At 45.1% G+C, this 19392-nt stretch overlaps 1 protein-coding gene and 2 long non-coding RNA genes across 3 annotated transcripts in view; 2 read left to right on the top strand and 1 right to left on the bottom strand.

Annotated features, from left to right (window-relative positions):
- Window positions 1-19392, top strand: part of LOC311013480 (complexin-2) — a 656754-nt gene that overhangs the window by 274880 nt on the left and 362482 nt on the right. The window lies entirely within an intron of this gene.
- On the top strand, window positions 11965-12601 carry LOC311013696. Its single transcript, XR_014597180.1, has 3 exons — window positions 11965-12083; window positions 12161-12272; window positions 12369-12601. It is a non-coding gene; the product is annotated as an uncharacterized lncRNA (long non-coding RNA).
- On the bottom strand, window positions 16252-16874 carry LOC311013615. The gene is made up of 4 exons (XR_014597172.1): window positions 16800-16874; window positions 16542-16719; window positions 16418-16464; window positions 16252-16330 (listed from the first exon to the last, which is right to left on the bottom strand). It is a non-coding gene; the product is annotated as an uncharacterized lncRNA (long non-coding RNA).

Below are 19392 nucleotides of genomic sequence, written 5' to 3'. Positions count from 1 at the left end.
AGCTTGAGCAATGAAGCTGCATGTTTAAATCGACCGAAGTTCTCCTTCGTGTGTGTGTGTGTGTGTGTAGTGTGTAGTCAACCTACACACTACACCTCTGCGAACCAACAGATCATTGTTGCGAGCCTCAGAGAGAAAATGGAAGAAATCGGGACAGCACGAGGACCTTGCTCACTACCACCTCCTCCTCTCTGACTTCACCTCAACTGTTTCGGCAGCTAAATCTGCCTTCTACCTGGCTAAGATCAACTCTTCTGCCTCCAACCCCAGGAAACTCTTCTCCGTGTTCTCTTCCCTCCTCACCCCTCCTACCCCTCCCCCCCCCTTCCTCCCTTACTGCCGATGACTTTGCAACATACTTTACCAAGAAAGTAAATGACATCAGCTCCTCATTCACGCCTATTCCCTCCCAGAAGACATCTCCCTCAACTCTCAATTCGGATGGTCTGACCAGCTTTAGCCCCCTCACCTCTGAAGACGTTCACGCACTTGTTACATCTAACCGTGCCACCACCTGCTCCCTTGACCCGATTCCCTCCTCTCTTCTCCAGGACATCTCACACGACATCTTGCCATTCCTCACCACCCTGATCAACTCCTCCCTCACCTCAGGTGTCATTCCAGCGGATTTTAAGACCGCTATCGTGAAGCCTCTCCTTAAAAAACCCACCCTAGATGCTACTGACATCCAAAGCTACAGACCTGTATCTCTTCTTTCATTCCTCTCTAAAACCTTGGAACGTGCCGCCTACAACCAACTGTCATCCTATCTCTCGCGGAACAACCTCCTAGACCCAAATCAATCAGGATTCAGGACTGCTCACTCCACTGAGACGGCCCTCCTCACAGTGACCGAGTCCCTGCGAGACGCCAAAACATCATCCAACTCCTCCGTTCTCATTCTCCTTGACCTATCTGCTACATTCGACACAGTCAACCACCAAATTCTCCTCTCCACTCTGGCTGAACTTGGCATATCCGACTCTGCTCTCACCTGGTTTACATCATACCTGACAAATCGCACCTTTCAGGTCACATGGAATGGCTCTATGTCCAAACCCTGCTCTCTGGACACGGGTGTCCCTCAAGGCTCAGTATTAGGACCGCTTCTGTTCTCACTATACACCAGATCACTAGGTTCTGTTATCACATCGCATGGATTCTCCCACCATTGCTACGCAGATGACACCCAGCTGTTCCTCTCTTTTCCCCCGTCCTCTGACGCTCACATTGCAACTCGCATCTCGGACTGTCTGGCTGACATCTCTGTCTGGACAACTACACATCACCTCAAGCTTAACCTGAACAAAACAGAACTCCTCTTCATCCCAGGGAAAGACTGCCCTCGCATGGACCTGTCGGTCACTGTCGAGGGCATCACAGTATTACCTTCCTCAACTGCGAGGAACCTGGGTGTAATCCTCGATGACCAACTATCCTGCACCCCCAACATCACTGCTGTGGCCCGATCCTGCAGATTCGCCCTCTACAATATCCGCAGGATTCGGACCTCCCTCACAAAGGATGCAACGCAGCTCTTGGTCCAAGCACTGGTCATCTCCCGCCTTGACTACTGCAACTCTCTCCTGGCCGGACTCCCGGCCTCTGCGATTAAACCATTACAGCATATCCAGAACGCTGCAGCACGCCTTATCTTCAATCTACCCAAATTCTCCCACGTGACCCCCCTCCTCCGTGACCTCCACTGGCTCCCTGTTGCAGCACGCATCCAATTCAAGACGATGACACTGGCCTTCAGGGCCATCAATGGAACGGCACCTGTCTACCTTCAAACACTGGTCAAACCTCATGCCCCGAAGCGAGCACTTCGCTCCTCTACTTCAGCTGGCCGGCTGGTACCACCATCGCTGAAATCAAACAAATGTCGCTCAGCAAAGTCCAGACTCTTCTCTGTTCTGGCGCCTCAGTGGTGGAACGAACTCCCGACCAATGTCAGGACAGCAGAGTCATTTGCCATCTTCCGAAAAAGGCTCAAGACTCACCTGTTCAGACTTCACCTCGACTCTACATAGCATGACCCACTAACACCCTCCCTCGACACCCCCAAAAAAAAAAAAACCTTACCTATAGCACTCTGATCTTAGCACTGTTGCTCTTGAAGTACTACTTTACTCAGATGAGGACCTAACACTTGTTCTATTTTTAGCTCTTACTGCATCGGCAATGATACGTCGTGGTTTCTTTGTTTCCTTCTTTTGACAAATGTACTTATTGTAAGTCGCTTTGGACAAAAGCGTCTGCTAAATGACCTAAATGTAAATGTAAATGTAACCTACCGCCATCGTCAATTGTTGTGGCAGCTGTGGCGGAATTCAGTGCCCCTGTCACCTGGTTCGCTGGTCTGTGACCCATAACGCTGTCCAGCAGCTCATACGACTCGCCTGTATCGCCACGCCCCGCTCCACTTTTATTCAGGTCTTTTTTCGTGTCCCTATAATCCTTCTTCATTTTTTTTAGTTTATTAATAATTTGATCTGGTGTTCGGGTGAATCCAGCCTTGGCCATCTCTTCCGAGAGTTCAGTATAGAGCTTGCTCTTTCTTGTAGAGCTCTCCAGTTTTCCCTGAAACTCAGGTGATGCCCAAATCGCCACCAAACACTTTTTTTCCTCTGCCGACCACTGAACATTTTTCTTATCCATCGTATTTATTTCCTTCTCTTCCTGCTTTATTTCTCTTCCTGCTTTATTTCCTTCTCTTCCTGCTTTGTTTCTCTTCCTGCTTTATTTCCTTCTCTTCCTGCTTTGTTTCTCTTCCTGCTTTATTTCCTTCTCTTCCTCCTTTCTTTGTTCTCCTTCCCGCTTCCTGCTCGACACGCCCACTGATGACGTCATGGTTCGCAAGAAAAAACCAACTATTTTTAGGTTCTGCTGAGAACCACTTTTCAGGTTCCGAACCAATTATTTTTTCAGTCTGAACGCGCCGGCCCGGTTCAAAGTTGCGTTCGGGAACCAGAACCGGGCCGGAGCCCGCCAGTGTGAAACCGCTATGAGTGACATCTGTAGGGGGGAGGGCTTATCTGAATGAGATGCAAATGAGCACCATTGTGTTTCCTTGCTCACCAGGGGCCTCATGTATCAATGTTGCGTACGCACAAAAGCGTGGCGTACGTAATTTTCCACGCCAACGTTCAGATGTATCAAAAGTGAAATGATCGTGGAAATGTGCGGTGTCCCACAGCACGTTTCTACAGCTATTGTTCCTTTGGCGACACTCTGAGGTGATGCTGGGAAACTGTTAATTATGTGAAAACAATTAGTCCTCAGAGTAATGTGCACATCAGAGACAGATTAATGGACAATTAACACACACGTGTTTGCAATCATATGGATGGATATAAAAGCATGCGCAAAGTGATGAAAAAATGGCATTAACAATGGCAGCCTTGGCCTTGTTAGAAGACATCGCAAACGGTAACATCAGACTTGAGAGGGTGTTTAGAGAACGGGAGGATATGTTAGCAAATGACGACAACTGGCTCATGAGTCGTTTTAGGTTGCCGAGGCCCGTGTTACTGGAGCTGTGCGCAGAGCTGCGGCCGGCCCTAGAAAGAAACACAGCCAGGAGCCAGGGGTTGTCCGTGCCCACACAGGTGCTGACCACTCTGGGGTTTCTGGCAACAGGAGCCTTCCAGAGGGAACTGGCCGACCGGTCAGGAGTGTGCCAGTCCACTCTGAGCCGAGCCATGCCAGCTGTGTGGGACGGGGTCATAAGAATGTCATCCAGGTACATCAAATTCCCATACAATGCTGTTGAACAGGCCAACATTAAAGCGTAGTTTCCCTAATGTAATCGGAGCTATTGACTGCACACATGTTGCTATAAAAGCGCCATCACAGGATGAATTTGTTTTTGTCAACAGGAAACATTTTCATTCAATAAATGTTCAAATAATATGTGATGCGCAAAAGCAGCTCAGCAACATCGTGGCAAGGTGGCCTGGTTCAACGCATGACTCGTTCATTCTGTTGGGGTTGTAGCAGGAGCAGATTTGGTTATCAACAGTTAATTATTAATATCAATATGATTATCGGTATTAATAATTATATTTAATATATTATCATGATATAATCATGAATAAACGGGGCACCACCCTGGGATCAGGGAAAAGATAACCTAAAACTGTATTCAGTCTCAATATAAAGGTTTTATACTCACATGCCAATCATTGGCATAGGAGTACAAAACCAATCGAACAATTAAAAAGGCGTGAAATTCAAGCACTAGCCTTCACAACCTGCTGTTATCCAGTGACATATACACAACAAGCACAAGAGACCGCTAGTTATAATATAATAAGATTTATTAAAATCAGTAATAATGATCACAATCAATAACACTGCAATTAACAAAGCCTTATTACCTAACTACCTAACACACAAAACTAAGCTAAACAGAAGGAGAGACACGTGGAGTGTGTGTGTGTTTGTGTGTGCGTGTGTGTGTGCGTGTGTGCAGGTAGAGAGAGAGAGGTGGAGAGATATGGTCGGGCGCGACCATCAGATGGAGCTATTCCTCACAGCGTTCAGGGGCGGAGCCACTGACGTCAGACAGGATCGCGAGAGGGAGAGAGCGAGAGAGAGAGAGCGAGAGGTGGAGCTACGTCCTCAACGCGTTCAGGGGCGGAGCCACTGGCGTCCGATGGAGTAGCGAGAGAGAGAGAGAGAGAGAGAGAGATAGCCGCATGTAGCCACCAGATGTAGCTATGTCCCTAGCGTCCGCCGGGAACAGCTGGCTTAGGACACGTGTGTGCGGCGTGTATGTGTGTGTGTGTGTGTTAGCGTGACACAAACAAAGAGAGAGAGAATGCGCGAGCGATATTCTGAGATATTCTGGCGTTTATTCCGCGAGACCGGTCTTTTAACTGATAGTAGAGGCTTTCTGAGCTCGCGAATATGGCGGAGGTTAGTCGCAAACACTGTTACAGAAATCAACCCAGCTGCGTGGGTACACGATCGGTATTCAAATACAGCAGCACATGAACCAACGGACTCGGCGGTCCGCGATCAGAACTTAAAACACATTAACAAGAATTACAAGCATATCCTACACTATCACTTGTGTCTCTGCCCAGACTGATAGCCTCTTACTGGTATCGTTGCGTAAGACGATGACGGCGTTCCGTAACGGCGGTAGTTCGTGGGCCCCGGCGTCAGCGGGGGACGTGATGAGTCGGCTTCGTCCAGACGAGAGCGGAGCGGGTTTCCTCTCGTTGATCAAACTCAAATAAAGAAAACAGTTGGTGTTTCTGTTACGCCCCGTTGCCGGGGAAAAGATAATGTAAAAAAGGTGGAAAAACTACACGAGCACGACACGTTAGCAGCCAGTGTGTATTCTCATCAGTCAGCCATACTGCTTCTTCGACAACACGGAAAACAGGCATCAACAATCGATCACTGTGCAGCACATTCGCCACAGACTTGATAAAGAAAATAAAAACAATTGAAGTTCCAAAAATATAACTTATGCAAGTGAATTTTGATAAAAGGTAAATAAAATGTTGTAAACAAAATGTGATATAAAATAAACTATTTTTATCTGTAAGTGCTGTTACTGTCTCTGTTGTCATCTTCCATACCTGCCAGGCAAAAGCAGTTGAACACCGATTTTAACCTTTTTAACTCAAGACACATGAAAACAATGAATTCTTCTTCTTCTTTAACTCACTCTTTGTAATGAATTGCTATATTAACATATGAAAATCATGAACTATCTTATTAATCAAGTCTTTCCATGAATTACTATTATTTTCATTGCTTATATCCTGTTTTAAACAACATTCAACATTATAATCATGACACAGTCCTTTTAACCACATTTTACCATGAATTATTATTATTAGCCATAAGCTCTTCTTTTAAACTCAGCTTTTTATCATGTTCAGTATTATACCCGATATTATAACCATAACATTTCCTCCTTCCACGAGCGGCGATATAATCGCGGCTTGGCGATTTAGTCAGCTTAGCTTACTTCAGACAGCGTCTGGTAGCTGGAAGGCAGGAACCGGCTTGGTTCCTCTTGTTGCAGCGGTGCGCTGGAGGAGGGGGTCGCCTCCCGTTGCAACGTGGTGTTGCGCCGGTTGTAGGAAGAGACGCCAGAGTAGGAGTCAGAGTAAGAGTGAGTAAGAGAGCGTTCTCCAGGCGGCTTCGGTTTATAAAGCTCAGGCCGCTCCAGGGGACCCCCCGGGGTTCCCTGAAGATTGTCAGCCAATAGGCACCAGTTGGGTGGCGTCGCATCTCTCACCTGGGTGAGATGTGAAACTAAAATGGCGGTGTAGTTTTTAATCCCCTTTGTCCCTTTGTCCTGTGTAGGCTATGTAGGCCGCATGGTGTAGTCCTAACGGTTAGGTCCCAACAATTCTTACTAATAGCATAACAGGCTGGAGGCTGGCACGGTGCGCGATGAGTGGCTTCTCGGTGAGTTAATGTATCCGTTTAATTGCACCCCGAATGTAAACCAGCACAATGCCCATTTGGGCAAGTGCATTCAAATATGTGCATTTGTTTTTCCCTGGTGAAAATAGAGCGGCAGAGCTATCTAACAAGCCCTTTATTGTTCAGTATTTGTGTCGATAAACGCGTGCGTAAAGTTGGAAATGTCACACTGCAGTAGCCATGGCGCACTTCTGCAGTCATTAATATAAGTGTGATCAGTCTTGTCAATCCTTGTAATGAAGTTGTTTTGTCCTTCTGTTTGTTTCCCACTAACGGTAGCATATATATATATATACACTCAACAAAAATATAAACGCAACACTTTTGTTTTTGCTCCCATTTTTCATGAGATGGACTTAAAGATCTAAAATTCATTCCAGATACACAATATTACCATTTCTCTCAAACATTGTTCACAAATCTGTCTAAATGTGTGATAGTGAGCACTTCTGCTTTGCTGAGATAATCCATCCCACCTCACAGGTGTGCCACATCAAGATGCTGATCTGACATCATGATTAGTGCACAGGTGTACCTTATACTGCCCACAATAAAAGGCCACTCTGAAATGTGCAGTTTTGTCTCACAGCAAAATGCCACAGATGCCACAAGCATTGAGGGAGCGTGCAATTGGCATGCTGACAGCAGGAATGTCAACCAGATCTGTTGCTCGTGCATTGAATGTTCATTTCTCCACCATAAGCCATCTCCAAAGGCGTTTCAGAGAATATGGCAGTACATCCAACCGGCCTCACAACCGCAGACCACGTGTAACCACACCAGCCCAGGACCTCCACATCCAGCAGGTTCACCTCCAAGATCGTCTGAGACCAGCCACTCAGACAGCTGCTGAAACAATTGGTTTGCATAACCAAACAATTTCTGCACAAACTGTCAGAAACCGTCTCAGGGAAGCACAACTGCATGCTCGTCGTCCTCATCGGGGTCTTGACCTGACTCCAGCTCGTCACCGTAACAGACTTGAGTGGGCAAATGCTCACATTCGATGGCGTCTGGCACGTTGGAGAGGTGTTCTCTTCACGGATGAATCTCGGTTTACATTGTTCAGGGCAGATGGCAGACAGCGTGTGTGGCGTCGTGTGGGTGAGCGCTTTGCTGATGTCAATGTTGTGGATCGAGTGGCCCATGGTGGTGGTGGGGTTATGGTATGGGCAGGCATCTGTTATGGACGAAGAACACAGGTGCATTTTATTGATGGCATTTTGAATGCACAGAGATACCGTGATGAGATCCTGAGGCCCATTGTTGTGCCATACATCCATGAACATCACCTCATGTTTCAGCAAGATAATGCACGGCCCCATGTTGCAAGGATCTGTACACAATTCTTGGAAGCTGAAAATGTCCCAGTTCTTGCATGGCCAGCATACTCACCGGACATGTCACCCATTGAGCATGTTTGGGATGTGCTTGACCGGCGTATACGACAGCGTGTACCAGTTCCCACTAATATCCAGCAACTTCGACAGCCATTGAAGAGGAGTGGACCAACATTCCACAGGCCACAATTGACAATCTGATAAACTCTATGCGAAGAAGATGTGTTGCACTGCATGAGGCAAATGGTGGTCACACCAGATACTGACTGGTTCTGAGTCCCCAGACCCCCAATAAAGCAAAAAACTACACATTTCAGGGTGGCCTTTTATTGTGGACAGTCTAAGGCACACCTGTGCACTAATCATGATGTCAGATCAGCATCTTGATGTGGCACACCTGTGAGGTGGGATGGATTATCTCAGCAAAGCAGAAGTGCTCACTATCACACATTTAGACTGATTTGTGAACAATGTTTGAGAGAAATGGTAATATTGTGTATCTGGGATCTTTAAGTCCATCTCATGAAAAATGGGAGCAAAAACAAAAGTGTTGCGTTTATATTTTTGTTGAGTGTATATATATATATTTTACAAAAAGTAATAGTGATTCAATCAAGTGGTGCATGAACAAAGTAAAACAACTAAATGAATATATAAAACTAAATCTATTTCACATGTCGTATTCCTCCTCCATTTGACTCCAGGGGACAGTGGCTACCCCCTGAGAACGTGGCTGTTGACCCCTCTCACTAACCCCGGCACCGAGCAAGAGAGGAGGTACAACGACCTCCATTCCCGAACTCGGGCAGTGGTGGAGAGGGCAATCGGCCTGCTGAAGGGGCGCTGGCGCTGTCTGGACAGGTCAGGGGGGGTGCTGCTGTACACACCGGAGAAGGTGTGCCGCATTGTGCTGGCCTGTGGTGTCCTGCACAACGTGGCACACCGCCATGGCATACCACTGCCAGAAAACATCCCCCCACCAGAGGAACAGGATGCCGGACCTGTCAACCTCAACCCACCCCGGGAAGCGATACGGGCCCGGCAGCATCCGATTTCAACGATGTAAAGAGGCAAGGACACAATTTACTTTTTAAGTGCATTTATTGCCTTGCAAATATCCCCAAGGTCATTGATCAGTTGATCTAGACGATCATTGACGCCATGGATCGCTCGAACAATTTCCTCCTGTCATTCCAGCACAGCTTGCATGAGGACACGGCCAGTCGGGCGGACTTCAGCAGCTGGCGTGGAGTCGCCGGGGCGCGTGGTACTGGTGGAGGCGGTGGAGACGCCGGGGAGCATGGTGCTGGTGGAGGTGCTGGTGGAGACGCCAGGGCGCGCGGCGCCGGGGGAGGTGCCTTCTCCTGGCTCATCGTCTATTCAGAAATGATGATAATAAAAAATTAATTAATTAAACATGAGTCAATGTGTTTATATCCTGGCAACTTTACCCACGAGCATGTGTAATGTGAGCAGCCTATTGTACGACCAGTATAATGACAACATTTCTGAGTTTAACACATTTACCTTGGGGATGATCGGTGTCGCCCTCATGGGCCCCCACAACTCCGGTTAGAGCTGTGTCACCCACAATGGCCGCCACTCTCTGGTCAAAGGGGGTCAGTTCCTCCCCTCCTGTCCCCCTGCCCGTTGCGGTCACGCGGTCACGTGGGCCGAAATCCTCCGCTTCACCTCCACCTTCACGTCGGACCATTTCTTTTTTATTTCAGGGAGTGTGCGCTGCTCCGACCCCACAGCGTTCACTGCCTCACAAACACGCTCCCACTCACATTTCCCTGGCCCTATTTAAATTAATTTGCATATTTAAATGGGGCGTGGACAGGGAGGAGTTTAGCACTTCTACATGTGCGCTCAATTCCACGTTGATTGGGATGTACAAAGGAAAAGTGCTTGGATCCATGCGTACGCACACTTTGATACATCTGATTTTTTTTGTGCGTACGACAGTTTCTGGATTCTAGCGTACGCCATGTTTCAGTAGGAAATCCACGCAATTCTTGAGGAATGAGGGGAGGTGAGGGGAGGTGAGATTTGCAAATCTTTCAGGCCAGTTTTCTCAGTGAACAGTTTTCAGAGAAGTAGAAGATTTCCATGTGTTAGACATCATTTGAAAGCTTAGGACTACACTTTCAGAATCTGTGAATAAGTCAAAATGCTCCGAGGCTGACTTGTTCCTGGTTTTGCCGTGGCTGGTCACAAATGCCCTGAATCCAACATCTTCCACAATACTGAAGGGCTGTGTGTCCTTCACTATCATGGAGACAAGGGCTTCATCCAGCTCCTGTTTTCTGGTGGCCAGTTAAAAGAGAATAAATACAGTGTTACTTGTCTTTATTTGCACAATAAACAAAAGTAAACATGGAAAAATTGTGATAGTGTGTTTGTAATATTGTTATGATTTACCTTGGCTAGATGAAGCTCTAGTTTCCTCTGTATTCTCATGCAAGGCACGGTAATGCCTTAGCATGGATGAGGTGTTGTTATTGTGCCCCGACTCCTTGGAACACAATAAAGACCTCACCTTTGAATAAAATAAGAAACCGTGAAAAACAGTTTTTGATAAGCAAACCTAATGCGTCTGTAATAATGTTAGATTTAGCTTACCTTGTTAGGAGATATCAAATCGAAGTGTTCCCACACAGGGAAAATCCTCCTCTTCCTCGCTGGCTCCATTCTATCACCTATCCTACTCTCCCCACTCTCCTAAATCTCTCTCTCTCCCTAAACTCTCCAAACTATCTCCAAACTATATAAACGCTAGTGATGTCCAAATGAAGCTTCGTGAAGCATTTTCTTTATTTTCTGAGCCCAATAGATGGCGCTCTCTGTTCAACAAAGGGTTGAAGGCCGAAATATTTCCATTGCTTTCAACCCCCAGAAAATAAAGAAAATGCTTCACGAAGCTTCATTTGGACATCACTAATAAACGCCATCCAAACTCTAGTATCCAAACTCTCCAAACTCTCCAAACTCTATCCAAACTCTATCCAAACTCTCAACTGACTTCAACTCTCCTTCAAAAACCCACATTTTGAATGGAGCCTGAGGGATTTATATAGCTTTAAATCCTTGCAGCAAAATCTGAACCACTTCCTGAAGCAATCGCACGGTACAGCTGGGCAGTGAGGCTTCAGACGTCATCTTTTTTGTCCTGACCGCATGTGAAGGCTTTTGTAGGCCGCATTGTGTAGTCCTCATGGTGAGGTCCCAACATAACATCACTAGATAATACTGTTTGTTATTTTTTTTCTTTTCCTAATATTTTATACTTTATCTTACCTGCTTCAGGCTGTGTAGCCCTGAGGGCTATTGCACAAAATCAAGATAAGGGATTAAGCCGGGATATGTTGGTTATCCTGGCTGAATTTAGCCTCAAATTGGTCGCATGAAAGCAGGTCAAACTTAACCTGGCCAAGTTACCATGATGATTTATTCTCTGCAGTTAGCCTGCTCCAGACCAGGCTAACAGCCAGGCTAAGATTAATCCTAGAGTTTCACCTGTGTTTCCACCATCAATCCTGTGAGGAATTAATGTGTTTTACAGCATGTCCATGGTGTTTCTAAGAATCTTGCATCATTTTAATTATCCTGCATTAAAATATTACATATATAGTCATTTTTCATTTCATTTAATTCTGTTGGCTGTTTGTAATTGCAACAGTCTTTTTATATTGATTCAAATGGTAGTATTATTACTCGGGCCAAGTGTCATATTGCTATGCTAATGAAGACTGCTTGTCAAATTGTCAGAGGTTTCATAAATATGTTTTATTGCAGTAATTGAGATTACAAAACACAGCTAATGAAGTTGCAAAGGTGTTTTCAATGAAATATGTGACAAGGGCAAAATAGTATATATAGGTCCAACTCCCATTCACCTGTTCCCTCTACATAATGGCTTGTCCGTTTTTGGAGGATGTACTGGATGAGGAAGCCCTAATCCTCAGACGAGCATTTAGGCACGAAAGAGAGTTCCGGGACAGGTCAGACCCATTGGCCTTTGGAGATGACTATCTCATTGAGAGATACAGATTCTCAGGTGATGGACTGAGATATTTATGTAGGCTGCGGAGTCCAAAAATACAGCACCAGACAGCACAAAGCCATGCTCTCACTGTACCACAGATGGTCTGTGTTACATTACATACAGCTTTCCCCAACATCATTGGTGCAGTGGATTGCACACACATTAGGATCAAACGCCCCTCAGGAGAACATGAGGGAGATTACATCAACAGGAAATCCTTCCACAGCATCAATGTTCAGGTAAGAGTGATTTGTGGTTACTATGACCTACATAAATTTATCCTGTGCATTAAATGACCTTAATAGGTTACAATCAGATGATCTGTGACGCCGACTGCCTTGTCAGCAATTTAGAGGCCAAGTGGCCTGGCTCAGTGCATGACTCCAGAATCTTTCGGTCCAGTCCAATTTACGAGAGACTTTCACAAGGTAAGCCACACATTTTATTTGTGCTGTAAGCACCTTGGACATCATGAGTGTTTAACTCTGCTGTGGTGTTTTCTAAATGATATCTTGCATTATCAGGTGAATTCTCTGGTGTGCTGTTGGGAGACAAAGGCTACGCCTGCGAGTCATTCCTCCTGACTCCCCTTGCGGACCCCCAAACCCCACCACAGCAGGCCTACAACCATGCGCACAGCAGGACAAGGGCTCGAATTGAGATGATCTTTGGCCTTCTGAAATCTCGCTTTCAGTGCCTGCACCACCTGAGGGTTTCCCCGGACAGGGCCCGTGATGTAAATGCTGCATGCGCAGTACTGCACAACATTGCAGGCCTAAGAAAGGACAGGCCCCCCCGAGTAGCTGTTGATGTTGTCTGAGAAAATGCTCCCATCTTCCCAGACAACATTAATGACAGACTCGTCGGGGAGCAATATATTACAAGTTTTTTCACTTGATTTTTGGATTTAGCCCATCCTTAGTAAATAAAATGTCTTGAAAGTCACTGTGTGTGCATTTCATTTAGCATTGGTGGTTATTTTAAATTCTACTTCATTCATACATTAATGAAAATGGGAGGACACCACAATGTTTCCTAATTGATTTTTTTATTTTTTTTTATTTTTTCATTTCTCTTGGTTTCTTGGATCCTGGAATAGAGAGAGCAAAAACAACAAAGATTAAAACACTGTATTGCAGTTATGGTTACTGTGTGCACTGAAATACTCACTTCTTTTTATAGTTTCTGGATTTCCAGGTCCAGTTTCCTCATTGTTCTGCATTTTATCTCAAGATCCAGCTCCATTTCATGGAGATTTCTCCTCTTTAATTTAATTTTAATGTCTGCCAGCTCTATTTGTTTCTCCAGGTGCTTTGCATACAGTCTCCTGACAGTTTGTGAAGTCTGTAAAAGAAATGTCAATTAGCACAGCAGGATTTGTGCACAATATAGATTTACTTTAGGCAATACTCACAATGGCCCTCATTTATCAAATTTGCGTACACCGAAAAAATGGGTGTACACCAAATTCACCGCAAGGATCGGCATTTATGAATCTGAGCGTGAGCGTACGGTACGCACAAATCTCACGCCAGCTCTGACCAGGTGTACGCACATTTGGAACCAGCGTAAAGCATGCAGGAGTCAGGACAGAGGCTGTGTCAGATCATAAATAGATCATACTGATGCAGCGATGCAGTGTTGTTACTGTCATTAGTAAAATAAAACAAAACAAAATAAAATGAAACAAAACAAAACAAAACAAACGAACTTAAATAAAACAAAACGAAATAAAATAAAACGAAATAACGAAATAAAATAAAACAAAATTACGAAATTAAATAAAACAAAGAAAACGAAACAAGTATACAGTACCAGTATACATTTAAGAATGAATTAAAACAACATTTTGAGACAGCCCGATTGTCAGGCTGACATGAGCAATCCTGGGTGATTAAGGCAATGCGTGGCCTGACAGATATCCAGTGTGATTGGTCAGATGCACATTCAATCCCATATTTTACGGGCGAGAAACTTTGACCGTCATCACACATTGATGATGGCAGACCTCCTGCTGTTAGAGGAATACGCTCCTCTCCGTCGGGAACGGAACTTCCGCCAACGGGAGGATCTTCTGCAGGAGAGCGATGAATGGCTGCTCAGCCGCTTTCGGCTGCCAAGGGATCTCCTCCTCAGTGTTGCCAGGTGTACGATAATTATCGTATTTGTACGATAATTTTGCCCTCTGTACGATGTACGATCAATAATCCCAAAAAAGACCAGAAATACGATAATTTCACCATTCCGTGAATGTGTGGTTGTAATTGGTTGTAATCAGCCTGTCGCAACTGTCTGTCGGAGTTTTTTTGTGAATCTGAAGGCATCTGTTTCACGATTGGCTGGAAATTCCAGCCAATCGTGCTTTTCTAAATGTGAGCTACGAGTGACGTGTATGCGTTTGCCTCAGAACAACGGCCATGATTGGCTGAATAGTCCGCTGCGCCCGCCCCATGAGTGAGGGAAAATAAAAAATAAAAAATTAAGAAGAAGCAGAGCCAGTCTGGAAGAAGAAGCACTGAAAATGAGTGAACATGTTAGACGCTATTCAACACTAGAGTGACTACAGCGCATCAATAGACTTGTTATTTTGGTTATGACGGGTGTACGATAATTTCCCTCAAAATACGATAATTTTATGTCTCTGGTACGATAATCCTACATTTCTCACCTGGCAACACTGCTCCTCCTCTGCCGGACACTGGAGCCCCAGTTGCAGAGGGAGACAAGGCGCTCCTGTGCTATACCTGTGCCGGTGCTCTCCACGTTGGGTTTTTTGGCCACCGGGACCTTTCAACGGGAGATTGGGGATCGAGCTGGCATCTCACAACCATCCATCAGCCGAACCATGCCGTCAGTGCTGGCGGCAATAAAGTCCCTCTCACGGCAGTACATTAATTTCCCGTATGCGGATGCTCAGCAAACTGTGATTAAAAGAGCCTTTTATGAGATTGCTGGGTTTCCTAATGTAATCGGTGCGATCGATTGCACACATGTGCGTTTGAAGCCCCCCATCAGACAACGATTACGCATACGTGAACCGCAAAAGTTACCATTCGATTAATGTACAGGTCATTTGTGATGCCAACCTCTCCCTGTTGAATGTGGTAGCCCGGTGGCCTGGGGGCACCCACGATTCTTACATCTTCCAAAACAGCAGCGTGGGGACTCGGCTTCAGAGGGGCGCACTGCAGGGCCGGAGTCATCTCCTTGGTGAGTAGCCTAGCGGTTAAAGTACTTTTATACAAGTATTCAAGTTACAATGCTAACATTTGGTGTGAATCGTTTACTAGGTGACAAAGGCTATCCCCTGACCGAGTACCTCTTAACTCCACTGGCCCATCCTGCAACTGAGCAGGAGCGCAGATACAACATTGCGCACGTGCGCACACGGGGCACAGTGGAGCGCTGCATCGGACTACTGAAGGGCAGATGGCTGTGTCTGGGTGCAGCAGGGGGAACCCTGGTGGTGGAGCTGAGCAAGTGGGCTCTCCCTCCTCTCCCACTCCTGCCTGGCCCCCTCGCGCGCAGCTTGGACCTGGCTGTTCTGGGGGGGGGACATTTTATTTTTATTCAACTTTGTTTTGCATGGCACCCAGTATAAGTGATACTAATAAAATACAACAAACGTTGCACTTTGCAGACTGTCACCTTTCTTACCGTCATCCAGCTCAGGCTCATCAGTGTCCCCACCGCCTCTTATCCCCATGATGGTCGGGGAGCCCATCAACGCTGCCACCCGTTCCTCCTGCTGCGACAGCGTCAGGTCTGGGTCAGACTGTCCTCCCCCAGTCTGGGTGCTGCTGCGCCTAAACGCAGCAGCCCGTTTTTTGGTGGCGATTTTCATATCACTCCATTTATATTTATTATTATATATTATATTATTTATTTTATATTTTACAAGAAATAAAATACAACCTCGGCTGTTCACCGCCGCTGTTATCTTGGCCCACACTGCGTTCTTCTGTGTGCCTTTAATCCCGCTTTTGAGGGAACCAAATAATATTATTTTGTTTCGCTCCACCTCCGTGGTGATAACCTCTATTTCTGCTTCAGAAAAGTTTAGTTTCTTTGCCGTCTTCCGAGTCTCCATGTCGCAAAGAGGGCGGGGGAGGCCTCTGAAGCATGAATATATAGGGGCGTGTCATTTAAATTACGATCGTTTTCAGCCGCCGGATTTATCAATGCCACGCCGGTTCTACGCCGAAATCAGCAGCGTACACACTTTTAGTGAATCACACGTGACACTTGGCGTACACTGATATTTACACCAGAATCTACACCAGATCCTGCGCAAGTTTGATAAATGAGGGCCAGTGTCACCAGGCTGCTTAGGGGACTGGGACGGGACTCTATTAGCACCACATACTTTATGGACTAAATAAGCAGGATGTCCATAATATTGACATACCTCAAGCCTTCTGGAGTGTAGTGACACAGTCTCCTCATCTGCAGAAGTGCATTCTGCAGCTGCAGATGTGCCTTCCCCCTGCCATATACATACATGTATTGAGAGAACTTGAATTAAGATTTCACAGGACATACCACACTTGTGATTTCAATACAATGTACTAACCGGATCATCTTCTGGTGGCTCCAAAAGTGTGACTGTGTTCCCAGACACTGTAAGGAAATCCAAAATTAGACAGTATAATACAGTTATTTGATTGTGTTCCATATGCAGTAGTACTATTATGTACCTTGAATGAAGCGGACAGTTTCTGTGGCTGGGACAGAGTCTGTTACTGTCCCTCCCTGGATCCCCTCCAACACTGGCCTCCCTTTATTCAAATGGAGTGCCAGCTCCTCTGCTGGCGTCATATCCTGGCTTGGTGGGCCACCCCCTGTGCCAGTTCTATGGGCTTTTTTTTTTAACTGCTACAATCATACAGACATTCAACATGTATTGTATCTATTCACCTCATTTGTACACTGTCATCTACTTTAAAGTCACTTACCAGCCTGCAAAATGTTCTTGTATTTAATCTTAACTTGCTGCCAGGTCCTTTTATGGCCAGACACGTTTGTTCTTTATGAAGGAGAGATAGATAAAATAAATAAATAAAAACGTAACTTGAGAAAAATAGATTAAATGACACATTGTAGATAATTGTTTGCACTTCATCATACTCTACATTTCCTGAGTAACATGTACCTCTACTTGCCAAATTTTAAAGCAGAGTGTACAACAGTTGATTAGTGGACTTTAAAAGTATCTCCTTTAGTCCTTTAATTGTAGCCTAATTATAACAGTTCTAGTGGAGCACTGTTTATTAATGGTACGGTTTTGAACTACGCATTAAGCCGGTCTGCTATCATCTGCCAGGCTTTCTCTCTCTCTTTAATTAAGGCACTGGTATTGCCTTTTCTTTTGATAATATCCTTCACCTCTTCGTATGACTCCATCAGTAGCTGTTTTTCGGTGGCCATGAAAAATAAGCTTTTATCCATGTTCCCATCGATGATTCTGTGAGTGATCGCGAGGTCTATTTAAGTATGCCGTGAACACGCACTTATCCCAACTATCTACACCTGGTTTGACATAGCCGCGCCATGCTGTTAGTTATCGTTTCTTCCATCATCCCATTATACTTGCATTTTATTGTATAAATGAGGCTTATGTAACCAAATACATTTACACTACTACTACTAACATATAATAATAATAATAATAATAATAACTATAATTATTATTATTATAACTTCTGATGAAGGCAAAACTGGAGCATTAGGAGTGCTCTGTCCAGTAGGTGAAGGTCTCTGAGTCAGCAACTATTTCCTGAGTGCATCTGTCCAGTTTAAAATATAGAGAAAAGTTTATAACGCACATTATAGAACACCCCTATTTACTAAATTACACACTGTGTGTAAATGTAGTAATGTGTTTTCACATGCAGCTGCTTTTGATGAACTCACTGACATAATAGGAGATGTAGACAAATTGTTTGTAAGAATGTATGCATAAGGTCCAACTTAATGGATAACAGCAAACATTGCATGCAAAGCCTTGTGCTTACTTAATGTTTCAATAGGCTACTAGTGGCACAACTACTATAAATGTTTTCTTAGCTGGAAAGCTGGACAAAATGGTTAATGTCAAGAGGGAAACAAACCCTTGCCCTAGCCTACTCCTGACAGGGTAATTAGGCAAATAGGCTGCTATGTCAACTATAAAACCAAAATCAGCCAATAATCACAGTTCACTTAGCTAGCCTACATTACACAGGTGGCTAAAATGAAGTTCAGAAGAATCCTACTGACATTAGTTCCTTCCTACACTTTAGCATCTTAGTTGGTGTTAGCTATTGACACCTACCACTGATCTAGACGCTAGCAGCTAGCTTCTACCTCAAAACCCTTTGGTGTTTTAGGATATTTGGGAATTATTTTGTGTTTTTGTCATCAGTGATAATCGATGGTGAGATGTCAACACCAAAGCACACGCTATCCAAATACTGGCCTTCTGTCATGTATCATTTTGTATTGGTGTCAGGCTTGGACAAGGAGGAGGACTCAGAAGGCTACAAACTTAACTAAACTATTTAAAAGGTACAAACAAAAGATCGCTCCACAGGGAGGAAAAACAACATGGCTTTGAAATGCTACAAACTTAAACTATACTATTCTTGACTACAAAAGTTACAAACAAAAGAAAGCAAAAATACAAACTTGATGGATCTTGGCATGACCAGGAGACGAGACACACTCGTACATGACAAGGGGAGACGCAGACTTAAATACACAGAGGGATAATGGGCGACAGGTGGAGACAATCAGGAATCAGGGATGACATCAGACCAGGGACACATGAGGAAGGGCAAGTGACCTGAAACGAGAGGGGAGTTAATCTTCAAAATAAAACAGGAAATTTCACAAGACAAAAACCAAGACGAGACAAACCTCACTGGCATGACAATTGGTCTTGATAGCTTTACCAAGCTAGCTTACTACAACACTTAGCAGAGCAATGGCACACATCAGTAATGTCAAGTCAGTAACACACAAACGACGACAAATTTAATCAATACTTTAATATCCTCTGATATATAAAAACATACCTTTTAAAATGGGCTTTCTTCTTCTCCTCCTTCCTCCGTTTTCGTCCCTGTGCACCAGAGGGTTTAGATTTCCCCATGGTCAGTAAACCAGAGCTTGAGGTGCAGTAGCCTTGATCTGATTACAGCAACGACGACTGCTGAACTCTGCAACGTCGATACAGCGCGAATCGATGCTGGTGCTGCCGTGGAGGCTGGCACTGCTGGAGAGGCTGGCGCTGCGGAGTCTAGGGTGACTGATTTACTGATTTTGTGGGGAATTCGGGTCAGCTCCTCCTTTGCAATTTTTAGATGGTCAACATTAAATTTATTAAAGACAGCCCCATCTACTGCAAGCAGATTGGCACTTTTCCCCTGTAGTGCCACCACGGTGAAAGGGCCAAGGAAGTTTGCCACCAGATTGCCACTCTTTCTCTGCTGACTTCGTACTTTCTGTCTCCACACCTTGTCCCCTACTTTTAAGGCAGGTTTAGGAGCACCCTGCTTCAGACGTTTC

This window comes from Eutrigla gurnardus (assembly GCF_963514095.1).
Source record: "Eutrigla gurnardus genome assembly, chromosome: 5".
NCBI lineage: Eukaryota > Metazoa > Chordata > Actinopteri > Perciformes > Triglidae > Eutrigla > Eutrigla gurnardus.
The sequence above is the reverse complement of the archived record's forward strand: the minus strand, read 5'-3'. Positions and strand labels throughout refer to the sequence as shown.